The sequence below is a fragment of the Hordeum vulgare genome, chromosome 1H, assembly GCF_904849725.1.
Source record: "Hordeum vulgare subsp. vulgare chromosome 1H, MorexV3_pseudomolecules_assembly, whole genome shotgun sequence".
In the NCBI taxonomy this organism is placed as follows: domain Eukaryota; kingdom Viridiplantae; phylum Streptophyta; class Magnoliopsida; order Poales; family Poaceae; genus Hordeum; species Hordeum vulgare.
The window spans coordinates 148,613,662-148,627,867 of NC_058518.1; positions in this window are offsets into that span (position 1 = coordinate 148,613,662).

A 14,206-nucleotide genomic window follows, 5' to 3' on the forward strand; every position below is an offset into this window, starting at 1 on the left:
GGGGTGGGAGGTAGGAGGGGTTCGGGCAGCGCCTTAAATAGGCCAGCGACGAGCGCTTCCGAGCTATCCCGAAGCGGCGAGGCTCAGGCTTGCCACTGGAGCAAGGATGGTGATCTGGCTGTCACGGCGCGGTGATGAGGTGACGGAGGAGGTCAGGGGAGCGATGGGACGGGTCTGGAGCCATTAATGGCGTGTGGACGACCACAATGGCTGAAGCCCACTGTGTTGCCCGTGGCGGAGCTTGGCCGGGAGCGCCGGCGGCCTTCCCCGACAAACTAGAGGGTTTGGGACAACGCGGCTACCACGGACCTCGTCGGAGCTTCGGACAAGGGAGGGGCAACGATTGACTGCTCAGGACGGCTCGGCTGTCACTTGAGCTGCGCAGAGTGCGCTGTGTGGCATGCCAGCACCGTGGTCACCACGGCTGCGGCCACCCTGGTGCCACGCAAGCCTTGACACCTTGTCCATTGCGTTGACCAGCCTTCCATCAGTCACCATCCAATGCTTGCCTGAGCATACAAACTCTGCTGCGACTAGGAAAATCATCAATAGGTTCCGCCAGCAGACTTTGGGTTGATCTGGAGCTCAACAGGGTTGGGATAAGAGCAAACTAAGATGTCTAATGGAATCAGCATAGAAAAGACTCTAAACTGGCAAAATTTGGCAAGGTTTGAAGATCAAATGAATATAGTTCCTTTGTAAACCACCTTTCTGGTCCAGAACACAAATGAGCTCCTAGCACTCAATTGCAAGCTTTGCTACCAGTGTCTTTTGGTGGGGAAGTGTCATATGGTCGTGCACACATGCCCAAAAATTTGCAGCTCCATTGTGCACCCCTAGCTGGCACTTCCTTCACAAAGGTCTTGTTTTAGCAGAAACTTAGCACAGTGTTTTTGCTCAAAATTTGAACTGGACCATGGGATGTTTTTACATATTGGAACCATATAGGATCCCTATTAACTACAGAAATTTATTGGGAATTTTGCAACACAAGAATCACAGGGTTGCTTCACAAAGGGATAATTCTAGTCATATAATAAATAATTAATCTGGCCATAATTATCCACTGGACATAAAATTTTTTTTGCATGTTTTGAAATCATATAGTATTGAGAAGATGTTGCAAAAGTTTTGGGTCTTAAAGCTCATCCAAGCTATAGGTTGCTTCACAACCTATAGTGATGGCATAATTCCCAAAATAGAAAAAGATAATTATTTAATGAAAGAAAATAATGCAAATAAATCTCAGAAGGGTTTTAATATGAAGCAAATGGTTTTGGGTTGTTTGAGACCAGAATTCAAAGATTTCTTAATCCAACTTGCTTTGAGAACTTGAAAATCCACCAAATTGCAAGTGCTTTTAAAAAAAAATTGAAAGGAGAAGTTTTGAAAAATCAGGGTGTTACAAACCTACCCCCTTAGGATGAATCTCGTGCTCGAGATTCGGTTGCTCGGGGAACAAGTATGGATATGCAGATCTCAAGAAATCTTCTCTCTCCCATGTAGCTTCTTCCTCAGTATGGTGTTCCCATAATACTTTATAAAACATAAGCACCTTATTCCTGGTAGTTCTTTCCATCTCATCTAGGATTCTGACAGGTTTCTCCTCATAGGTCAGATCCTTAGCCAATTCTAGCTCACTCATATCTGCCTGCTTAATTGGAGGTGCAATACACTTTCTTAGTTGTGAGATATGAAAGACATCATGCACAACCGATAGTTCGGGTGGTATCTCTAACTGATAGGCGACTCTGCCTCTTTTTGCCATCACTGGAAAGGGACCGATATATCTCGGTGCGAGCTTTCCGTGTGTGTGAAACCTTCTTACTCCTTTCATAGGAGTTACTCGGAGATAGGCATATTCTCCTGGTTCAAATGTCACTTCTCGTTGTTTTGGATCATAGTAACTTTTCTGGCGGGACTTGGCTGCTTGAAGGAGTTCCTGAATATCCTTGACCTGTTTCTTGGCCTCCAGCATCAAGCCAATTCCAAATATGCGACTGTCTCCTCTCTGTGACCAATTCAACGGGGTTCGGCACTTCCTTCCATACAATGCTTCAAAGGGTGACATCTTCAGGCTTGTCTGATAGCTGTTGTTGTAGGAAAATTCTGCATAGGGTAGGCTATCTTCCCATTTGGGCCCATGGGTGACGGCACATGAGCGAAGCATGTCCTCTAGTATTTGATTTACTCTTTCTGTTTGTCCATCCGTGTGAGGTTGGTATGCGGTATTGTGCTTTAGCATGGTGCCCAAGGCCTGGTGAAGTCGTAGCCAGAATGCCGAGGTGAATAGAGAGCCTCTATGTGATGTGATTGACTTGGATACCCCATGTAGGCTTACTATCTGGGACATGTATAACTGTGCCAGTTGATTGGCATTGAAAGTAGTCTTTACCGGAATAAAGTGAGCTACTTTCGTGAGCATATCCACTATGACCCAGATAGCGTCATTGCCTCTTATTGACTTGGGTAGTCTGACAATGAAGTTCATGCATATGTCGTCCCACTTCCATTGGGGAACCGGTAAAGGTTGTAGTAATCCCGCAGGCTTTTGGTGTTCCGCCTTAACCTTGTTGCATTTATTATAGCATGCGACATAGTATGCTATATCCTTTCGCATCCCTTACCTCCAAAATGTCTTTCTCAGGTCTTGGTACATCTTCGTACCTCCTGGATGAATAGAATATGCAGAATCATGCGCTTCTCTGAGTATTTGCTACCTCAGGCTTTTTTGGTCGTGGACGCATATCCGTTTTTTGAACCATAGGATTCCTTGGTCATCTACTCGGAAAGAGTTGTCCTTCCCTTTTGGCAGTGACCCTTTGATCTTCTCGATTCCCTTGTGTGATTCTTGAGCTTTCTTGATTTCGTCTATGAGGGTGGGGGTAATTTCCAGGGACTTTGGGGAAACTGGACCGCATAATATCATGTTGAGACTAATGAACTCTTCTTGTAGTCGTGGATGCATATTTTTCGGTAATGCATTTACTGTGATTGGCTTTCGACTAAGAGCGTCTGCAACCACATTGGCTTTCCATGGATGATAGTTGATCCCAAGGTCATAGTCCTTGACAAGTTCAAGCCATCATAGTTACATGAGGTTCAGATCGGGTGGGGTGAAGATATACTTAAGACTTTTGTGGTCCGTATATATCTCACATCGTTGCCCAATGAGGTAATGCCTCCAAATTTTTAGGGCATGAACCACGGCTACTAGTTCCAAGCCATGAGTGGGGTAGTTCCCTTCATGCGGTCGTAGCTGTCGGGATGCGTATGCTACAACCTTCCCTTCTTGCATCAGCACACAGCCAATTCCTCGTCAGGAAGCGTCACAATAAATGTCAAAACTCTTTTCAATATCTGGGAGGATTAAAACAGGTGCGGTCGTTAGCCTTGTTTTTAACTCCAGGAAACTGCTTTCGCATGTTGTCGTCCATACGAATCTGTGCTTTTCTTGAGCAATTCCGTCAATGGTTTGGCTATCTTGGAAAAGCCTTCTATGAATCGTCGGTAATAGCCTGCCAATCCCAGGAAGCAGCAAACTTCGGTCACCAAGACTAGTGTCTTCCAATTTAGCACTGATATTACCTTACTGGCGTCGACAGCCACACCTTGGTCTGACAGGATGTGCCCCAAAAATCCCACTTCCTTCAACCAAAACTCGCATTTACTGAACTTAGCATGCAGTTGATGGGATCTCAGTCTTTCCAAGACAACACGGAGGTGATGCTTGTGATCCAATTCGTCTTTAGAATATATCAGTATATCATCAATGAACACCACCACGAACTTGTCTAGGAAATCCATGAAGACCTTGTTCATCATATCATGAAACAGGATGGAGCATTTGTCACACCAAATGACATGACTATGAACTCATACGGGCCATATCGGGTAGTGAACGATGTCTTGGGTATATCTTCCTTCCGGATTTTGAGCTGATGATACCCAGTCCTGAGGTCAATTTTGGAGAACACTCGTACTCCACTCAACTAGTCGAATAGGTCATCGATGCATGGTAGTGGGTACTTGTTCTTAATAGTGACCTCATTTAGCTGACGATAGTCCATGCACATTCGCAAACTTCCATACTTCTTTTTGACGACCAGTACTGGTGATCCCCATGGTGAGATGCTTGGGTGAATGTACCCTTTTTGCAGTAATTCGTCTAACTATTTCTTTAGCTCTGCCAATTCTGGTGCTCGCATACGGTAGTATTTCTTGTAAATCGGGGCGGTACTGGGAACTAATTCGATTGCGAACTCCAGCTCCCGGTCCGGTGGCATTCCTGGCAATTCTTCGGGGAATACATCTGGAAATTCACATACCACTGGAATCAAGTTCATATCCGTGACATCTGCTTGGTACGCCATTCCGTTCCTTGTCTTCATGTTGTTGGCGATAAACTGGACGGTTTTACCGGACGGATTAACCAGCGTCACAGTTCTGGTGGGACAATTGATGCACACCTGATGGGGTGTCAACCAATCCATCCCCAGTATTACGTCTAATACCGAGGATTCGATGGCATTTAGAGCAGCTGGAAAAGGTAACTCCTTGTATCCGTATTTCCAGATCCCGGTATACGAGATTTGTTATCAGCATGGAGCCAGGGGATTGTACCACCATGATTTTATCCAACAATGAAGGGGAAAATTGGTGTATGGAGGCAAAACTCCTCGAAATAAATGAGTGGGAAGCCCTAGAATCAAATAAACTATTGCTGCTATGTTGTTAACAGAGATCATACCGATGACGACATCTGGAGCTTCGCATGCTTCTTCGGCAGAGATATGGTAGACGCGTCCTTGGGCAACCTTAGAGTTAGGGCGGCGTCCAATAGTGTTGATCCACGGTTTGATGTCGGAGGATGGCTTCCCGCCATTGGTGGGGCACTGCTTTGGACAGTGTCCACTTTGGCCGCAAGTAAAACAGGTATTGTTGCGTCACAATCTTCTAACACTGGTTGTTTGCTGAAGGCCTTGTTCTGGCTCACTGTCCTATTAGTGTTGTTACTGTTGTTCCAAGTGGGCTTGTAGACAGTGGTGTTTGGCTGCCAGATTCGTGGCTTTTGTGCAATCTGCTCCTTGTTGTCCTTCTTATGTTCAAACTTTCTCTTGCGGTCATCGTATCCAGTCTTAAGCTCTCGTTCGGCTATGAAAGCTTTGTTTACCAGCGTCTGGAAGTCTAGAAAGTCCAGCATACAAAGCTGACAATGGAGGGCATGGTTCAGAGCACCTAGGAAGCGATCAACCTTCCTTTCCTTAGTGGATACATCATGGGTTGAGTATCGTCCCAGATTGTTAAACTCGTTCAGATACTCGGCTATCGTCATGTTTCCTTGTGTGAGAGCAAGGAATTCTCTTTGTTTCACCTTCATAATACCCGTGGCAATATGATATTTGCGGAATGCTTCCTTGAATCTTTCCCATGTAATCTCTTCTCCACAGGGCCATGTTATCTTAGTATTATCCCACCATATAGCTATTGGCCCTTCTAGGTAGTGAGTGGCAAAGTAAACCTTGTGAGCTTCCTCACAACGGGCTATGTCTAGCTTCTTCTCCATAGTCCTTATCCAGTCGTCGGCTTCAATCGGGTTCGGAGCTTGACAAAAATTGGGCGGCTTAGTACGCTAAAAATCTGTCAACCTGGATCATGCCCCGTTGTGGTTGTTCTAGCCTACCATAGCTTGCATGCTTCTCAGGAATTCCATGAGATCCTGATTCCTCTTTTCCTCAAACATTCTCATGATCTTCTCAGTACTTGGTGCCTGGGGTGGTGGAGGTGGTAGGTCTTTTGGTAGTTGACCTGCCTGCCTGGCAGACCGACGGATGGGGGTTCCATCGTTGCCTTGGCTACACCTCCCTTTCATCCTAAATTATTGTTCCCATTGCAAAGTACCGAATCGATGAGCAACATCCATAAGGGAAAAGCATGGTCATAAAACACCAAAGAAATCCTTATGAAAGGCAATTAAGCAAATAACATAATTATACAGTGCGCATTAACATCACATTTGGCAAGCTAGTAGGGGAACATATCATGACTAGACTGCTCACACGGCAGTTGACATATGCAAAGATGCATGCTCGACAACTCCAACCTCGGCTCTAGTGGGACAGATGGCACGAACACTGGAAGACCTCCGACTCCTCGTCATCTGATCCTGAGTCAGAGTCTGAACTGATGATGTTGACCTCAATCTCCAGAGCAAAGGCTACGCGGCGACGCTGACGGGACGGTCCTGCTTCCGAAGGAGCACGACGCCTCAGCATCGGGGCAGCAGGAGTGGCAAGGAGTGAGGCCCACTCAGAATGAGTCTCACAGCGACTACCAGACAAAGTGCCTGGCGGTGCTGAAGAACTAGCTGGAATCTCCAATCCAGATGGTGGTGGAACTGGTGGTGCATCAGGGGGTGGAACAGAAGACTGGGGTGGGGGTGGCACTGCAGTTGCAAAGACAAGTGTCGCCCGAAGACGGGATAGCTCCTCTGCCAGGGACAGGATCGTACGATAGCTGGCGCTCACATAGCGAGACAACAAAGCAATCGCACGATCACATGCCGGGTCTACGGAGCAAAAATGACTCGCCCTGTCGAAGGCGACAAGGTGGGGTAATGGAAGAAACCTGGATGAGTCTGCATCTCCACCTCGTGGTAGCGCAAGTCAGTGAGAGCCTCCACCGCATCAAACTGGATTGCCATCTCTGGAGTAGAAGCCGTTCCGCCCTTAGTAGAGCAACAATAGCTTCCAATATCCGAGCCGACAACCAGGTAAGCGTGAGCATGGAACTCGTACACGGACTCCGCAAGCTGCTCCCGAAACACCTCGTACACTGGTTCCTCGGCATGCGGGTACAGTCGAAACGAGACTTTCCGTAGCAGTGCTGGGAAGGAGGATGGAGCAGGCTCATACTGAAAATGATACGGAATTGGTGCCATCTACACTCACAAAGCCAAAGGTTAGTAACACAATGAATCATGATGCATGCCATGCAACAATCAAATGCATCATCCAAATGCAACAAGCAAATGCATACTCATTACCATGTACTACTCGTTGCTAATGCGGTTACTAAGGTGTCCTACAGTTAGCGTGGCTCTGATACCAACTGTTGTGGCACCCCGATTCCATGAATTGGATTAGCAGTGCTTCCAACCCAGAGCTCATGTCTTTTGGAAACACTCAACAACTTGGCACATAACAGAACTGACTTTATTGATAGCATAATGTTACAAGAGCATATATTACAATGATAGCGAGGCCAAAGGCACCCTTGGTGCACCACAATATCTATATTATTTATGAGACATAGCGGAGCCTCAAAATTACTAAGTACTTCTACGGCGTAGCGGAATATAGCGGCAACTCCATACACAGGGAAACTGCTGTGGACACTTCCTAGTACGCATCATCAGGACCTCCGTCGTCGGCTTCTCCTGCATCTGGCATGATACGCTAGGTGAGTACTTTGAATGTACTCACAAGCTCATAATAACCAAGCAATGCAGAAAACAATAGCATGGCAACAAATTAAGAATAATACAACTTGACTTTATAACAACCACTTACTCATGTCCGGGGTTGTCTCACAACCACTGGAATGCTCATCAAGCATCTCCACTCAACTGGAGAGTTCTTCCATCAATACTAACATCCACACGGGTGACCATCTACTGAGGTCTGGTCGGGCCGTCCATTACCGTGGACATGGCTATTCGAATAGTTTTTTCACTCTGCAGAGGTTGCATACTTTACCCACACTCTGGAGCACTGACCTCGTGATCCCATTCAGGTGGACCAACATTGCTCCAATGCAACTTGCCTGACCCGTGACTCTCTCATCATATCCCCGGCAACCACTCCCTTCCGGAGTCCTGCCCTGGGTGGCCCTGTGTCCTCATGACACCTGCCACCGTCGTGGCCAAATAAACTGTCCCAAACGGGGACGGGCACAACTCAACTTAACTGGGCTCACAGAGTTATCACCGCCCACCGGGCCAAGGTGGCACGCATGCATAACCCTCCCTCTTTGGGGCATATCGGTGAGAGATCACGCGGACAGCCGAAGTCACGGCCTTCCCATACCGGCAAGAGGTGGTTGTACGGTTATGCCCGGTCAGGTGACTCATGATCATCCACCATATCATCGCAACCATAGTAACTCATAATCATAAGCATATGTCTCTATATGATCATTTATTAAATCCTTATTTTCTTAGAAAGTTAAGCAATTTTAATGCATGAGGATGTGAGCTATACTATGCAAAACTACATCACATGGATATGATGGCTTGCCTTTATCAGTGGGGTTGTTCAAACGCTCCTCGTCTTCAAAGTTTGCCTCTGAAAATGTATTTGAAATAGCAGAAGAAAAGGAAAACCATTAAATACCTTTTTATTAACCAGAAATTCTATGAGTGTGGGAAAAATACCAAATTTTACCAGATTGTAAAGAATTTCAATACAAACCCAATGCAAGTCGAATCAAGTGATTTGGACTTGTAGATAAAAAGATTTAAATGGTCAAAGTTTCTGTTAAAAACTAAAAGAAATAAAAGAAAAAGAAAACCAGGGGGCCACGTCGAAGGCGTAAAGTGGTGGGGCACCTCCACTTAACGCTTCGGCCGCAGGCCGCAGCCCATGGCAGGTGGGGCCTGCCCTTTTAAAACAGAGAGAGAGGAGGGGGAACAGAGGATGGCGGCTCACCAGCGACGCTCACCGACGATAGGGACGGCGGCGAGGCTGGGAGATGACGGGAATGGAACGGGCGCTCGACGATGATCCTCCCTGTACCCGTAGCTCCTCCGGAGGTGGACCGACGGCGTCTCCCCTCTTTGTCCGGCGGGTGGAGGCTACGGTGGTCATCGACGGCAACAGTCCTGGCAGGGATTGAACTTACTGACGGGTCGAGGAGCACCAGAGGTACCCAAGGAACACACTGGTGGCCTTGGATTGGACTGGGGAGGGGTGGAGGAGGCTGGCGATAGAGGGGATTTGGCGGCGGAGCAACTCGCCAGAGCTGAGGGAGACGAGCTCCCGGCTCTTGCTAGGGGGCCCTAGGGCTAATCCAGAGGTGGAGGAGAGGGGTGGGAGCTAGGAGGGGTTCGGGCAGCGCCTTAAATAGGCCAGCGACGAGCGCTGCCGAGCTCTCCCGAAGCGGCGAGGCTCGGGCTTGCCCGTGGAGCAAGGACGTCGAGCTGGCTGTCGCGGCGCGGTGTTGAGGTGATGGAGGAGGTCAGGGGAGTGACAGGACGGGTCCGGAGCCATTAATGGCGTGCAGACGACCATAGTGGCCGAAGCCCACTGTGTTTCCCGTGGAGAAGCTTGGCTGGGAGCGCCGACGGCATTCCCCGGCGAACCAGAGGGTCCGGGAGGTGCCACGCGGCTACGAGGGACCTCGACGGCGCTTCGGACAAGGGGGGGGCAGCTATACATGGCTCGGGACGGCTCGACTGTCACTGGAGCTGCGCAGAGCGCGCTCTGTGGCATGCCAGCACCGTGGTCACCACGGCTGCGGCCACCCTGGTGCAACGCAAGCCTTGACACCTTGTCCATTGTGTTGACCAGCCTTCCATCAGTCACCATCCACTGCTTGCCTGAGCATACAAGCTCTGCTGCGACTAGGAAAATCATCAACAGGTTCTGCCAACAGACTTTGGGTTGATCTGGAGCTCAACAGGGTTGGATAAGAGCAAACTAAGATGTCTAATGGAATCAGCATAGAAAAGACTCTAAACTAGCAAAATTTGGCAAGGTATGAAGATCAATTGAATATAGTTCCTTTGTAAACCACCTTTCTGGTCCAGAACACAAATGAGCTCCTAGCACTCAATTGCAAGCTTTGCTACCAGTGTATTTTGGTGGGGAAGTGTCATTTGGTGGTGCACACATGCCCAAAAATTTGCAGCTCCATTCTGAACCCCTAGCTGGCACTTCCATCACAAAGGTCCTATTTTAGGAGAAACTTAGCAGAGTGTTTTTGCTCATAATTTGTACTGGACCATGGGATGTTTTTACATATCGGAACCATATAGGATCCCTGGTAACTACAAAAATTTATTGGGAATTTTTCAACACAGGAATCACAGGGTTGCTTCACAAAGGGATAATTCTAGTCAGATAATAAATAATTATTCTGGCCATAATTATCCATTGGACACAAAAATATTTTTGCATATTTGGAAATCATATAGTATTGAGAATATGTTGCAAAATTTTTGGGTCTTAAAGCTCATCCAAGCTATAGGTTGCTTCACAACCCATAGTGATGGCATAATTCCAAAAATAGAAAAAGAGAATTATTTAATGAAAGAAAATATTGCAAATAAATCTCAGAAGGGTTTTAGTATGAAGCAAATGGTTTTGGGTTGCTTGAGACAAGAATTCAAAGATTTCTTAATCTAACTTGCTTCGAGAACTTGAAAATCCACCAAATTGCAAGTGCGTTTCAAAAATATTTTGAAAGGAATAGTTTTGAAAAATCAGGGTGTTACACTATTATGGCATTTTCATAGCCATTCCGAGATATATTGCCATGCAACTCCCACCGTTCCGTCTGATGACATGTGCCGTCACTTTCATATTGCCATTGCATGATCGTAAGTTAGCTAGCAAGATGTTTCAACGTCATACGCTAAGCAAGATCGTTGCACATCCCGGTACACTGCTGGAGGCATTTCATATAGAGTCATCACTGTTCTAAGTATTGAGTTGTAAGTAAATAAAAGTGTGATGATCATCATTATTAGAGCATTGTCCCATGTGAGGAAAAAAAAGAGGCCAAAGATGCCCAGCAAAAAAATGAAAAAAAGAGAGGCCAAAGAGCCCAAACAAAAAAAAAGAGAGAAAAAGAGAGAAGGGACAATGCTACTATCTTTTTCCACACTTGTGCTTCAAAATAGCACCATGTTCTTCATGATAGAGAGTCTCTTGTTTTGTCACTTCCATATACTAGTGGGGATTTTCATTATATAACTTGTCTTGTCTATTCCAATGATGGGCTTCCTCAAAATTACCCTAGGTCTTCATGAGCAAGCAAGTTGAGTGCACACCCACTAGTTTTGTTTTTGAGCTTTCACACACTTATAGCTCTAGTGCATCCGTTGCATGGCAATACCAACTCACTCATATTGATACCTATTGATGGGCATCTCCATAGCCCATTGATACGCCGAGTCGATGTGACCATCTTCTCCTTTTTGCCTCACAACCTCCACCACACTTTATTCCACCTATAGTGCTATATCCATGGCTCACGCTCATGTATTAAGTAAGAGTGCGAAAACAATTACTTGGCCAATACCGGGGTTGTGCATGATTAAAATTCGTTGTGTGGGGATGATGGAGCATAGCCAGACTATATGATTTTGTAGGGATAACTTTCTTTGGACTTGTTATTTCAAAAGTTCATGATTACTTTGCTATTATGCTTGAAGCAATATTGTTTGCATGTCAATATTAAACTATTGTTTTGAATCTTACGGATCTGAACATTCATGCCACAAGAAAGAAGTTACAAAGGACAAATATGTTAGGTAGCATTCCACATCAAAAATACGGTCTTTATCACTTCCCTACTCGAGGACGAGCAGGATTTAAGCTTGGGGATGCTTGATACGTCTCCAACGTATCTATAATATTTGATGGTTCCATGTTATTATCTTGTCAACTTTGGATGTTTTATATGCATGAATATGCTATTTTATGTCTTTTTTGGGACTAACCTATTAACTCAGTGCCAAGTGCCAGTTTCAGTTTTTTCTTTTTTTTACCTTTTTCAAAGAAGAATATTAAACAGAGTCCAAATGTAATAAAACCTGCGGGATGATTTTTTCCATAACATAAGATACGCAGTGGACTTGAGAACCAAGGCAGGAGACCTCGTGGGAGATCACAAGCCCCTAGCCGCGGCCTAGGGGTCCATGCCTGGCAGGCTTGTGGGGCCCACGTGCCTCCATTTACCTACCTCTTTCGCCTATAAATTCTCTAAAATCCCAAAAGCTCCATAGAGAGCCACGAAAATACTTTTCCGCCGCCGCAAGCTTCTGTCTCCGCAAGATCCCATCTGGGGACCGTTGTGGTGCCCTGCCGGAGGGGGATTGGGACACGGAGGGCTTCTTCATCAACACCATTGCCTCTCCGATGATGCGTGAGTAGTTCACCACAGACCTTCGGGTCCATAGCTAGTAGCTAGATGGCTTCTTCTCTCTCTTGGATCTTCAATACAAAGTACTCCATGATCTTCATGGAGATCTATCGGATGTAATCTTCTTTTGCGGTGTGTTTGTTGAGATCCGATGAATTGTGGATTTATGATCAGATTATCTATGAATATTATTTGAGTCTCCTCTGATCTCTTATATGCATGATTTCGTATCCTTGTAATTCTCTTCGAGTTGTGGGTTTCGTTTGGCCAACTTGATCTATAATTCTTGCAATGGTAGAAATGCTTGGTTTTGGGTTCATACCGTGCGGTGTCCTCACCTAGTGACAGAAGGGGTAGCGAGGCACGCATCGTGTTGTTGCCATCAAGGGTAAAAAGATGGGGTTTATATCATATTGCATGAATCTATCCCTCTACATCATGTCATCTTGCTTAAGGCGTTACTCTATTTTTATGAACTAAATACACTAGATGCATGCTGGATAGCGGTCGATGTGTGGAGTAGTAGTAGTAGAGGCAGAAAGTATCGGTCTACTTGTCTCGGACGTGATGCATATATGTATGATCATTGCCTTACATATCATCATGACTTTGCGTGATTCTATCAATTGCTCGTCAGTAATTCGTTCACCTACCGTAATACTTGCTATCATGAGAGACGCCTCTAGTGAATACTATGGCCCCCGGGTCTACTTCACATCATATTTTCAGGTCTGCAAGTTTACTTTGTTGCACTTTTCACCTTCAGATATCACCTTGCAAATAATCGTGAAGGGATTGACAACCCCTTTATGGCATTGGGTGCACGTTTGTTTGTTTTTCCGCAGGTACATTGGTTCCTCATCTTGATACTCCTACTAGATTGATACCTTGGTTCTCAAACTGAGGGAAATACTTATTGCTACTCTCCTGCATCACCCTTACCTCTTCAAGCGAAAAACCCACGCAAGCTCGAGAAGTAGCAGGTAGCAGCCGTGAAGTTTACCGTGCGTGAGGACGCAATGTGATGTGATGTGTTACATGTTGGATTCATATGGCTTAGGATCGGGGTCCTGACAGCGTTGGTATCAGAGGTTGACTGCGTGTAGGATTACCAAGCCAAACTAGTCGATGTTGAGTCTAGAACTGATTTAGTTATATAAGGGAATTGATTATGGAAGGGAACGTAAGGCTCTTTTTACTCTTTCCCTTGTGTCATTCTTATTCTGAGTCACCCTCGTCTCTATTCTACGGGGTTAAGAACTAGCCTTTCTCATCTATCTACGAGGATGACAAGTTACTATGCTGGACAATTATAGGAAAGTTGTGGTATTCCTGGATTGATGTCTCCATAGGAATTCATTGTTATGTTGTCAGTTTTCATGCAGGTTGCCTCATATTTCATGCCCGTACAACCATTATGTTTTCCGAGTTATCCAAGGTTTATAAAATTTGTTGCAATTGCAAATTCTTTCGTCGTGTTCCCGATGTGTTTTGGCGAGACAAAGCACCCTAATTGTGGTGTTAAGGTACTCTATACCTTGACGTAATTGTTGTAGGTGTTATGAAACCATGTTATCTCATAGAACCACCCAATGGTCTAGTTGTGCACTGTGTTCCCAGTGTGATAATTTTGGCCCTCATTTTCAAAAACATCCTGCGATGTTATTTGATAGTAGGTATTCCAAATCTAGCTTCTTGAACATGAGGATCATTCAGCTCACTCATGTTGTTGGAGTTTGCTCGTTCCTTTAGGATGGTTAATAACTTTGTAATAGCCTTCAAGGCTGTGGTATATCATTCTTCCAATACCATGAACTATCATGGCAGAAGTTCTGCGTGAACTAAATGACCACAACCTGAGTGCTCGTGATGAGTTCTCCATTCCATAAATGTGACTCTGCTAATACTTCCTTTTTGCATGGGTTACTCGAAAGAATTACATTGAACTCGTTCAACATGTTAATCTATGAATCTACAACTCAGTAAAATCATGTGCTCTTGAGTTGCCCTCTTTAGTGGTTTTTCGACCTTTATCTATCCGTGGATAGTCAAGGGTAAT